Genomic DNA, 11683 nt, shown 5'->3' with positions numbered 1-11683 from the left:
TCATCTCTGATTTTCCCGGAACCATCAACTGCCTGTTCACTTGTACTCATTAATTTAACAAAATTCATCTTCAATAGGGCTGATATGTACAATGTAAGAATATTGGTTTCAATACTCCCTTCCTTACAACTATGCTGCTTTATCACTTTTTCCATCATGTGCCCAACATATCCCCTACAGATTTCGATACCATTGTGCCCTGTCCTTGTATTCACCCTCCCGCCCCCCAGAGGACCCTCCCTCAAAAACCCTCCCCCCCTACAGGCAAATAGGTCCATAAGACCCATGTGTGACCGGAGCATGCCACCGGGTTGTCTCACCCACCCCCCTCCCTGACTTTCCTTAATTATATACTTCATTCGTCATTCGGAATGCTCACCAAAGCTCACCAACAAAAGAAAAAAGAAAAAAGAACTAATCATATATGCTATCTCTCCAGATTTCATCTACAACAACTAATACCCATTTCATCTACAACTACTACCCATTTAAGCGATAACATTGTGCTTAAACCATCAAAACAACATACCCACATGTCCATATCAAGATTCATAGCAGAGGATTAAAGAACATCAAGACAGAGTCTCAGAAAATAGATATACAACTTGAAAAAAAAATGTACATTAAACGGTAAAGGAGAGGGTAAATAGAGCAATTAGCATGTATAGGTAATCTTCTTTTAACATTTCAAAGGTAAAGATCTAGTTATTGCTAGCTATACTGCTACCTTACTTTCATTTTCCATACCACTCTTACCCTGTCCTCTCCGTTTCCCCCCCCTTTTTTTTTTCCCCCTCTCTTTTTTTTCCCCTTTTTTCCTCCTTTACTTTTTATGGGGTATGGTTCTGACATATCCAGATTGCGTATCTTCGACCTCCAAAACATTGCGTTGGGATTTTTGACGACCTCTATTCTCTCTCAAGAAGCTAAGGTATTCTTGCGCCATTATTTCTGAATGAAACACTCTAAAGTTACCCTCTAAGCCAACTTTCAGACGTGCAGGGAACAAAAGAAAAGCCTCATAGCCAGCTGAGTGCGGTACAACTCAGACTGGGGCACCTATAACTACGGAAGCAGGTATTCAGGAACCTACCTCTCAGGGAGCTGAGGGGGGCTTCGATAGAGGTGCCTCAAACTTTGAAGTTCTCTTCTCAACTTTAAAACAGATCCAAACTGAGGCGCGTGCTGAGAGTCAGAGAGCCAGCAGGAGGGCCAGACATGCAAATAAAAAGATACAATCCTCACTCCATAAAGTTAATAAATTGTATGAGGAAATGGTTGGGAGAGTATCTGAGATTGAGGCCAGAACAAGTAAATTAGAAGATGACTTTGTTAAATTGAAAGACGCTGGTGATGATAAGGATAAGACAACTGCTGACATGCTCTGGAAGCTAGAGGACTTTGAGAACAGGCAACGACGGAACAACGTCAGACTTATTGGAATTCAAGAGGGAAAAGAGGGTGGGGATGTGCGAGCCTTCGTAATTGAATTGCTGAATGGTGCGTTCCCCGACTTGGCTTCATGGGACTGGGAACACGAGATACAAAGAGCGCACCGGTTCCCGTTGGTACGAAAGGAAAAACAGGGCAAGCCCCGCGCAATATTGATGTATGTCGGTAATTTTCTTCTGCGTGAGGAAATTATTAATAAGGCAAAACCTCATTCTAAACGCTCCCATAAGGAAATTGAGTTTTTTGCCCGCCCTGATTTCTGCCACGCCACCGTAGAAAGAAGGTGGCGGATGAGGCAGCTCATTACCCCATTTTTCAGTGAATTTCTAAGGTTTTTTAAATGCTAATTTTTAACTATAACGTGGCTGAAACCTATGGTTTTTTCAGTGAATTTCAAATGTATTAATTGTTATATTTTTTATACTGATTTACTACATTATTTTAACGTTTTTATTTTTAGGTATTTTATTTTTTAAATTACATTACACATTTTTAATATAAATAAAAAAAATGTTTTTACAAATATTGAAATGGTAATATATATTTTTTTATTTAATATTTTTTTAATTTATATATATTTTATATAGCAGGCAGTGATATCCTATGGAAGGAAATTCAAGTTACTGGTAAGTACAGTTAAATTTACTTTTCAGGAATAGTAGTGACCTATTTTGGGGAATGAATTCCTCTTCAATCCTGAGGTCCCCTTGAGCCAACTAGACCACCAGGTACCTCGAGTATGCGCCAGGCTGCTGTGTTGCAGAGAGTCATTCAAAGGGCACGCCCCCTGTTTACAACACTCTGCAACACAGCTCCGTGGCGCTTACTGGAGATACCTGTTGGACTAGTTGCCCTCTAGGGGACCACTAGATTGAACAGGAATTAATTCCCCAACTTAAAACGCGCCTCAGGGCATGTTTGCAATCACATCACCTCAAGCCCACCCCCTAATTTCACCACTGTGCTAACGCGCCCTGTAGAGTGTTGTAATTTGGGGGATTAAGTCCCCTTGCATACTGGGGGTCCCTGGGGGCCAACTAGCCCACCGAGAACCTCCAGTATGCGCCAGGAGGCTGCATTGCAGAGATGTGTAATGAGGCCACGCCCCTTTTTACACCTCTTTGAAATGCAGCCCCCGGGCGCATTTTCAGAGGGCGAACTAATTCCCCTTGCATACTGGGGGTCCCTGGGGGCCAACTAGCCCACCAAGAATCTCCAGTATGCACCAGGGGGCTGCATTGCAGAGAGGTGTAATGAGGCCACCCTCCTTTTTACACCTCCCTGCAACGCAGCCCCCTGGCGCGTTTGCAGAGGGGGAACCGATTCCCCTTGCATACTGTTGGTCCATGGGGGCCAACTAGCCCACCTGGAACCTACAGTATGCACCAGGGGGCTGCGTTGCTTTGCCCCGGGAGGAGGTGGTCCCCGGGACAGTGTGGGGGGGGATTGGGGCCCTCCCCACACTTCTTTTTCACTATGCCCCTGGGACTTGGTCCCCCTGGGGGGAGAATTTGAAAAAAAGCAGACCAGGTTTAAAAAACAAATTGGGGGCCTTTGGGGTCCTTGTGGGATCACCTTAGCAGGCCTAGGAGGTCAAGCTGTTTCTACCCTGCCCCCTTTTTGCATTCTACAAATTTGTTTTTCTGCTTTCTTGTAACTCGGTCTACCGAGCACAAGATGCCTGCCAACACTTCCTGGTTTGGAGTGTTCACAGCCAATGAGCATGCAGCTCGTACTCGGAAAGGTACGCATATGGTACTCATACGGTACTCGTACTCCGCGATTTTTGTCAAAGAAAATAATTTGGGGGGCCTTGGGGGTCCTTGTGGGACCCCCTGAGCTGGCCTAGGAGGTCAGGGTGTTTCTACCCTGCCCCCTTTTTGCGTTCTACACATTTGTTTTTTTTTCTTTCTTGTGCCTCAGTCTACCGAGGCACAAGATGGCTGCCAATACTTTCTGGTTTGGAGTGTTGACAAACAGTTGACAGCCAATTAGCATTCAGATCGTGCTCGGGAAGGTATAAAGTACAGTAAGCTTACAGTAAGCTTACCGTACTCGAACGTTAGTCATACCCCGTGATTTTTTGTCCCAAAAAAATGTTGCAGGGGGCTTTGGGGGTCCTTGTGGGACCCCCTGAGCAGGCCTAGGGGGTCTGGTGTTTCTCACCTGCCCCCTTTTTGCGTTCTACATATTTGTTTTTCTGCTTTCTTGTGCCTCAGTCTACCGAGGCGCAAGATGGCTGCCAACACTTTCTGGTTTGGAGTGTTGACAGACAGTTGACAGCCATTAGCATTCAGCTCGTGCTCGGGAAGGTACAAAGTACAGTAAGCTTACAGTAAGCTTACTGTAACGCCTCCAATATATATCTATGATTTTACTTTTGATTTTCTCAGGAACTACTGAACGGATTTACACCATTTAACAAATAGGCCCATCTTCGAACAGAACTCTACCTTTTGGCCAAGTTTGGTGTAATTCCTTTCAGCCGTTCGGGCTGTAGCCCCGGCTAAAGGTCCTACGGGAAATTGCATGGGGAAAACACGTTTTGGGACCCCCTTTTTACTCAACCCCCGCTTCACGAATCACCCCCAAACTTTCAGAGAAGGAGCGGAGCAGGACATCTTCTTCGAGAAATTCGGCAAGATTTGTCCACCGGCGCCAAAGTTATTCCAAATAGAATGTTGCGGATTTCCTATGGAAACTAGGTTTTAACTATAAATACCTACTGGCGACCGCCAGTAGGTAATATAAATATATATATATATATATATATATATATATATATATATATATATATATATATATATATATATATATATATATATATCAACATTTTAGTTCAATATTACCATACTGATTAACAAATATGATATAACTAACAGCCATAATATTAACCTCGATATAAATAAACTCACAATATTCTGTCTTTAATATTTAGTACCATCGAGATTCTGACTTCGATATTAAGGGTGCACACCCCGAGCAAAAGGATTTCATCATGAGCATAGGGGTTTTCCTTTTACAGTTATATTAACTGCAGATGGAATAACAGGTTCAACCTTATTTTACCGGTAAACATTACTACTGTGCCAATTATAGGATGGGCAAAAATCTCACTCCATTTTACTACTGTCTATAAGATGTGCATAAACCCTGTGCAAATTGGTCATACAAAAGACCCAAACTAATCACAAATGCTGTTTGTGAGCAGGAGTTTGTACCCCTCCTTTTCTGTGGACTACAACAGAGGGTTTTAGCCTGTCTATTATTCATTTGCACTTGACTCAGAAGGAACTTCTTTAGTACATGACAGAGGTAAAATAACAATGCTTATCAATCCATACTAAATGAGTTCTTCTACTTCTTCTTCTTATTTAATATTATTATTATTGTTGTTGTTTATGTTGTTGATAGTAGTAGCAGTACTAGTAATAGTAGTAGTAGTAATAAAGGCAGTAGTGGTATTGCCACTAGCATTCTATGACAAGTACCCTCAAGAAGTCATAATCAAGGCAAGAGAAAGAGTTAACGCCATTACACGCAAGGAAGCCCTAATGAGAGCGAATAAGAAAGATGATAACCAGTTGGTGGTGGTTTCACAACAGTCCACTCAAAGCAACCAATTAAAAAAAATTGTTCTGAACCATTGGCGCATACTTGCGACTGAACCTGAATTCAAGGGTCTGTTCACCGATCCACCTATTTTTGCTTACACCCGAGCATCCAACCTCAAAGAGATACTATCCAAAGAACCAACCAAATACAATGGGACACATCCCTGTTACAATTGTAATAATATCATCAGAGGAAGCACAATAAGCCATCCTATGAAAGGAAATAAAATCAAAGTGAACATTAATGCAACATGTGACTCAACAAACTTGATCTACTTATTGAAATGCCCGTGCTGCAAGATCTATATCGGAAAAACAGAGAAAAATCAAGACGAGACTCAATGAGCATAAATCAAACATCCGGACAAAAAATGAACATTCAAGCCTAGCCATGCACTTTAATGATCTGAGACACAACATAGCCCAACTCAAATTCATGGATCTTGAGTTGGTGGTGAAAAGTGAAGGAAGAGACAATAACAAAACTTTATTGCAACGTGAGACGTTTTGGATTTACCGTCTTCAATCTTTGAAGCCTTTCGGTCTTAATGACCGCAGTGAATTTAGTTGTTATTTATAAAAACTGTTAGTAGTACTGAAACATTGCCAATTAATGCGGTTTCATTTTGAATTGTTGTCACAATAACGCATTTTTATATTTTGGTTTACATGCCTCTGGAAATAATGCATTATTATATGAGTGATGTATTTTTTCCATACTGACAATCGTTCAACACACATAGTCCAGCTCACACTAACATGGCCGCCAGATTAGTTTTTAGATTTTAGTCCGCCTTTTATTTTTACCTTTCATGACACTCTGACCTCTTCCGGGTATCTGCTTAGTTTAAACTTTCACTAACGCGTCCCCAACCACAGACAAGGAGAAGCTTTCTGTGGTGACGCACCTCGTCAGCGCGTCAGCGTTCCGCTAGGCGGGACAGGAAATACGTCATGCGTTAACGGAAGGCGGCCGTTGTAACCATTGGCGCCTACCGTTAGAGCAGAGCAGAAGTGTTATCCCGGCGCTCCGTCTTGACAATAAATAATCACCTAAACGAACCCGAGTCTATATCTTTCTTTGACTCCACAATGGCGACGAGGATACGGGATTAACCTAGAACCCTGAGGCGAGCAGACGACCACCGAGATCGAGAGTCCCTCATCCAAGCGGCGGACTCGATCCCACGTGTCAACCTGCAAGACGGAGCGTGGCAGAGGCCTACACTCTACTCCGAGCGGAGCACACCCCAGCAAGGCACGCGAGACTGCACAGCAACAGAGGTAGGCCTGCAGTACTTGAGGTGCCAGGCGTCAAGAAGACTAGTGGTAGCCAGCAAGCATTGAGGGTGCCCGCGCCAACGGCAGCGCTAAAAGAGACTGAAGAGGGTTCACTGCCCAAAGATACATAGACCGTAGAGCAAACTGGCGGAACAGATCGAAAGCAAGGGAGAGTCTTCGAACACTCACCCCGACGAGCTGGCGCAGGCGGGAGAAGGGGCTGGGGCACAACCATCAACCACCCTTCCCGACACACAACAACGAACAGACAGCGATAGTGACCCAGAAGAAGGAGATTCCACTAAGCGCAACGCTCCGGGTAGCCCCCAAGGGAAACCGGTCCCAGCTCATCCTTCCAGACGCAGGGAAGACAAAATGGCGGCGCACTCGTCGTCCCTCACGCAACTGGTGCCGTTTTGGACCAACCCAGGGGAACCAGAGAGGCAATGGGAAGACTGGAAGAGATACTTCCTCAACTACCTCGACGCCTTAGAGGAGGAAGCAGGCGCTCCGTATTCGAGCAAACGCAGGAAGAAGGTCTTGCTTCACAACCTGGGCCCGGAGGGGATAAGAGTCTACGACACCATCGTGAAGGCAGAAAGAGACGCAGCGGACGATGACGTTTTCAGCCACGCGATTGCCGATCTGGATGCGCACTTCCGACCTGTAGTCTGCGTCGCAATTGACCGTTACAATTTCTTCCAAAGGAAACAGAAGAACAGCGAGTCAGTCGACGAGTACGTCATCGCCCTGTAGAAGCTCGCCATTTCGTGCAAATTTGGCGCGCTACACGACGAACTCATCCGAGATCAAATCATAATGCATACCTCAAGCTCCCATGTTCAAGACAAACTGTGGGTGAACGGCGATGCCCCACTCAAAGAGATATGGGCCATGGTCAAGAAAGCTGAACTCTCGAAACGCTGTGCCCAAGCAGCCAAGAAAGACTCAGGAAATGCACCGTCAGTGTGCCAGATATCGGCTCACCAGAAAGGAGACCGCCCGAAACAAAAAGAACCACAGAAGAAACTCGACGGCAAGAAACAGAAGTCCACGCAACATACCGACCAGAGGGGAGCAAAGGGTGGACGGCCGAGTTGCTACAGGTGTGGGAGCGGTAACCATCTAGGAAATGACAAAACGTGTCCGGCATTCCGTGCGAAGTGCTCATTCTGCGGAATATTTGGCCACTACGAGAAGGTTTGCCGCCGGAAGCCCAAGGGGCCCACGGTGAAGTTCGTCGACCGTGAACAACAAGAAGACAAGGGGGAATCAGAGAGCACCGATGACCAGGAAGAGATCCTGTACATCGACGTCCAGGTGTTGGAGATGGACGACTCAGGCAATGACAAGCCCAGGCTGGACATGCACATTGGAGGCATTCCACTAGAAATGATTGCGGACAGCGGCGCACCCATCTCGATCATTCAGAAAAGGGTTTGGGAGGACAAGTTCGCCTCCACACACGGGGAGAAGCTACGTCCCATGGACCTGCGTCCAGTCACATACACGGGCCAGAAGATCCCAATGCTAGGATTCTGTCCTTTGCCATTTGAATTCAGAGACAGACAGGCGCTATGCAAGCTGTACATAGCAGAGAAAGGCCCTTCAGTGCTGAGCTGGAGAGACCTGGGAGCCCTAGGGATCCAGTTGAACCCGGGGGGCATCGAGAAGATTCTCTTGATGGACGTAGAAAAAAGTGACGACGTAGAGTCGTGGAGGAGAGCGTACCCGAGAGTGTTTAACGGACAGATTGGGGAGTTGGCGAAGTACAAGCACTTGATAAGACTGAAAGAAGGCGCACGTCCAGTGATACACAAAGTAAGAAACATCCCGTTCAGGAGCAGAGAAGCAGTGCAGCAGGAGTTGGACAGGCTAGAGAAGGAAGGTGTGATCAGGGCCATAGAAAGTGCAGAATGGCTGTCCCCCTTGGTGGTGGCCCACAAACCAAATGGCAAGGTCAGATTATGCGTGGACCTGAGAGAACTGAATAAGAACATACTTGTGGACAAGTTCCCCCTGCCACGCATAAACGAGATGTTATCTAAGACCAAGAACATCAAGTGGTTCTCCACAGTGGATCTGTCGTCCGCGTACCATCAAGTAAAGCTTCACCCTTCCTGCACACACCTCACATCCTTCATCACTCCATTTGGCTGCTACGAGTTCCTAAGAATGCCGTTCGGCCTAGCCTCGGCGGCGGCAGTCTTTCAAAAAATGATGCATAAACTGTTGAGAGGAGTGGTCGACGTCCAATTCTTTCAGGATGATATATTGGTGATGGGGAAGTCCATGCACGACCATAACGAAAAGCTACACAAAGTCTTCAGGATCTTACAAGACAACGGATTGACTGCAGAGTGGTCGAAGTGCAGATTGGGAGTGAGGACGGTCACTTACCTGGGGCACGAAATAAGCGAAGAAGGCATCAGACCCAAGACGACCAACATGAAAGCAATCCAAGACGCGCCCACCCCGAGCAAGAAGGAAGATGTTAGGTCATTCCTAGGAATGGCCGAATATTATAGCAAGTTTGTGCCACAATTCGCCTCAAAAACACACCACCTGAGACAACTACTCAAGGAAAGGAACGGATTCCAGTGGGGACATGCAGAACAAAGCGAATTCGACAACTTAAAGAAGGAAATGGGCACTGCCATCCCGCTCAAAGGCTTCGATCCACAGGCAGAGACAATACTCACGACAGACGCGAGCGACCGAGGTCTGGGAGCGGTCCTAACACAGCGCTCGAGCAATGGAGAGGTGCACACGGTCAGCTTCGCATCCAGGTCTCTGGCCCCCAACGAGGAAAAGTTCAGCGTGGTGGAGAAGGAGATGCTGGCTGTGGTATGGGCCATGGAGAAATTCCGCCAGTATCTGTGGGGAGCGAGGTTCCTAGTCAAAACGGATCACAAGCCTCTGGTCCGAGTGCTAACATCGAGCGGCCATGCGCACGCCACGCCCAGAATCGCAAAGATGACCCTGCGTCTCTTAGACTTTCTCTATGACGTCGAACACATTCCCGGGCCACAAAACAAAGTCGCTGATTTTCTCAGCAGGGCAGCTGCCATGGAAGTGAGGAGTGACCTCGAAGATCGGGAATGGGCAGGATATGTAGTGGCCACCATCCAGGAAACAGCAAAGGCGATAAGTCGACAAGACTGGGAGGAGGCGTACAAAGATGATGAGGAACTAGAAGCCATTAGAGGATACATTACCCACGGGTGGCCGGAGAAGAGGCACCTGAAGGAGGAACTCCGCAGGTATTGGTAAGTCAGGGATGAACTGTCCTTGGCGGAGGACTCCATCTTTCTCCTGAGAGGGGACAAGGTCATACCACCGAAAGGAATATTGGAACGTCTGATGGGGTTGCTGCATGAAGGACACCAGGGCATCACAAAGACCAAAGCCTTAGCCAGACAGGCTTACTGGTGGCCAGCAGTAGACATGCAAGTCGAAAGGCACGTAAGGAAATGTGAATCCTGTGCGAAGGCAGACAAATCACAATCTATGATCAGACCACCCCTGGGGAAGTTTCCCATACCGGACGGCCCGTGGGAGGTGCTGTCAGTAGACATCTTGGGACCGGTCCAGAACAAAGCAGGGGTCCAGAAGTACGTGGTGGCGTTGGTGGACAAGTATTCCAAATGGCCTGAGATTGAAGTTAAAGAAACCATGGACACTGAAGCAGTGGTGAACTTTTTACAGTCCATATTCCTGAGAGAAGGCATACCCCGGATCATCGTGAGTGATAACGGTCCTCAGTTCACATCAACGAGATGGGCATCCTTCACTGAAAGGAATGGGATTGAAGTTAAACATCCACCCATATACCACCCAGCAGGAAATGGCCAGGTGGAGCGGTTCAACCGCGTAATAATGGGAACCATCCAGGCAGCCATCAACGACGGGCTGGATTGGGAGAAGGAACTGGAGAAGATGATATGGGCGTACCGGATCACCCCGGGGTGCACCGGGTACAGCCCGTTCAAAGTGTTGCGAGGGAGAGAAGCGTTCACCAAGGACAATCTGGCATGGAAGAAGCTAGTGGTACAAAGTAAGTGGTCCCCAGCCATTGTAAAGCGGAACCTAGAAAGAGCTCAAGAAATGTACACTAACCACTTCAATAAGAACCACAAGGTTAAAGAGGCGGCTCTGGACAAAGGGGACTGGGTGAGAGTTAAACTGGCAGTCCATAAGAAAAAGGGTGAGAGCAAGTTTTCGCCGCCCTTGCAAGTTTTGGAACCGTACGACAGGTCTGCCTTGCTAAGTGACGGAAAGGTTTGGTCACAGGACAGGATGGCAAAGTGCAGCGGAAGGATAAAAGGGGAAAGTGATGAGAAGGAAGGTACGGAGAATGGCAAATACAGTAGAAGAGATGAAAGTGACGGAGGAATGGACGTGGAAGTAGAAGTAGGACAGCAGGAGATGGCTGCGGAGAGCAACGGAGCAGGAGAGCAAGGAAAATCAGGGAGAGAAAGTAATGGAGAAGGGAGCAAGGACTTGAAGTACAAGAGTGGTACACTGATCAGAGAGAGCGAAGAACAGGAGTGCAGAGAGGGTCTGACGATGGTGAGAACCAGGAGGGGAAGAGAAGTGAAGACACCAGAGAGATTCAAAGACTTTGTTATGAACTGGAAGTAAGAACTTTACAATTTATATTTTGCTGCGTAAAGGGGGGAGATATGTGGTGACGCACCTGCGTCAGCGCGTCAGCGTTCCGCTAGGCGGGACAGGAAATACGTCATGCGTTAACGGAAGGCGGCCGTTGTAACCATTGGCGCCTACCGTTAGAGCAGAGCAGAAGTGTTATCCCGGCGCTTCGTCTTGACAATAAATAATCACCTAAACGAACCCGAGTCTCTATCTTTCTTTGACTCCACACTTTCTACCGTGTTTCACCGGGATAGTGAATCTTTCAGACGGCTTTGGTTCCGTCATGAAGTAAGTTTCTTAGATTACAGGCTCATGCCTTTCATTAACCCACCGTCTTTTAGGTCACAATTCTAACATCCCGTTCGCTTCTTTTGACAGCACTTAAACCCCGATTCTGGTATTCCGCAAAAGACACAACCGGTATGATTTTTTACCTCACTCGATGTGATTCGTATTCCCCCCGACTCAACATGTTTAGGACATTATTTCTGACTTGTATTTTTGATTGAAACACCCATATTGCCTGACATTTACGACATTGAAATGATGTGATGAATTATTGTGTTCAAATGCCTGATATTCACGACATTGAAATGATGTGATGAATCATTGTGTTCATAAGTGTATTTTTAAGAGTGTTATTTTCATCAACAGAGCTCCTTGAGAAAGGGCCAAGCCCG

This window comes from Lissotriton vulgaris, chromosome 6 (genome assembly GCF_964263255.1).
Source record: "Lissotriton vulgaris chromosome 6, aLisVul1.2, whole genome shotgun sequence".
NCBI classification, from domain to species: Eukaryota; Metazoa; Chordata; class Amphibia; order Caudata; family Salamandridae; genus Lissotriton; species Lissotriton vulgaris.
This window is presented reverse-complemented; position numbering follows the sequence as displayed.